Source organism: Aotus nancymaae, unplaced genomic scaffold (genome assembly GCF_030222135.1).
Source record: "Aotus nancymaae isolate 86718 unplaced genomic scaffold, 86718_ANA_hifiasm-v0.15.2.pri h1tg000072l, whole genome shotgun sequence".
NCBI classification, from domain to species: Eukaryota; Metazoa; Chordata; class Mammalia; order Primates; family Aotidae; genus Aotus; species Aotus nancymaae.
Window position 1 is genome coordinate 13,546,517 of NW_026988487.1, and position 1,377 is coordinate 13,547,893.

At 42.5% G+C, this 1,377-nt stretch overlaps 1 non-coding gene across 1 annotated transcript; it reads left to right on the top strand.

The window, feature by feature from the left end:
• The first annotated feature begins 513 nt into the window (after positions 1-513).
• LOC135270990 (U1 spliceosomal RNA) lies at positions 514-677 on the top strand. Its single transcript, XR_010339150.1, has one exon. It is a non-coding gene; the product is annotated as a U1 spliceosomal RNA (small nuclear RNA).
• Positions 678-1,377: the final 700 nt, after the last annotated feature.

Sequence of the window (1,377 nt, forward strand, 5' to 3'; positions counted from 1 at the left end):
TTTTGGAGCAAGGGAGGGCATGATGAAATCTGCTAATTTGGAATCATGAGATTTTAGGTCTATATCCAAGGAGGCATGACCCCAGAGCCTGAATTTAATTCATCTTCAATCTCACAGCTCTTTGGTCTGTGCTGCACTGGTCATTACATAAGAAAGAACATTTGAGAAGAAATTGAATAGGTTTGAGATGATGCCCAGGAGTCATAGGATGCAATGGAAAAGCAACAGGAAAGAGTTTATGCCTGTCTGTCTGGTTTACTGTGATATCCTCAATGCCTACCACGGGTACCTGGCACATACAACCTGTTGTAAATAAGTGTAGAAGGAAATGAGACAGATAGGGAGGGCCTAGGGAATTCAGCTTGAAGTCCTGGTTCCACTACATACTCACTGTGCAACTATGGGAAAATTTCTTAATTTCTCTGAATCTCCATTTCCTCATTTTGAACTGAAGACAATAATATCTTTCGTGATCATGGTATCTCCCCTGCCAGGTAACTATGTCATTCTATTATACTTACCTGGCAGGGGAGATACCATGATCACGAAGGTGGTTTTCCCAGGGCAAGGCTTATCTGTTGTACTCCGGATGTGCTGACCCCTGCGATTTCCCCAAATGTGGGAAACTTGACTGCATAATTTGTGGTAGTGGGGGACTGCATTCGTGCTCTCCCCTGGTCTCTTAAGAAAAAAAAAAAAAAAAGAAAAAAATATATTTCTATTGTATGTCTTACACAATACAGCTCTTATAAAAATGTCTAGAATGGTCTGCACAGGATAGGTGCTCTATTCCATAAATGTTCATTGAATCCATGAATGAATAAATAAATAAATAAATAAATAAAAGTCTGGCTGTTTCCCTGTGGATGTATGGCCCTGGAGCTTGGGGACATAGAGTATGGTGCACAGGGACAAGCTGATCACTTCCCAAGGCATGTCCGTGGAGTGCTGCCTATCTCCTTATTTATGTGCCAGGTTTTCATCCTTTGCCATCCTCACTTAGGGGATTAATCTCCTGGGAAGTGCAGCCAGTAACACACAGCCAGCCAGACGACACAGATAACAGCAGCTAGGGTTGTAATTCCCATGGCATTGACAGTCCTTCAACCAACAGAGGAAGCATGGAGCAGCTGAAAGCTTCCATTCAAAGTCAGTAACAATAAGTTACAAGTGACTGTGTATGTGAAGGGCAAGTGAGAGGGGGCAGGAGGAGGGTGAGCAGCCAGCCCCTGCTCTTTGTATAGTGCAGCAAGCGGGATCCAGCCGGGAAGTGTGCCCAAGGACCTGTTTAGATTTTAGGGAAATGATTAGTTTTCCAATTTTGAAAACAAAAGTTTAATAGCTTATTAGTTTTTGCTCTTTTATACACAATATCTT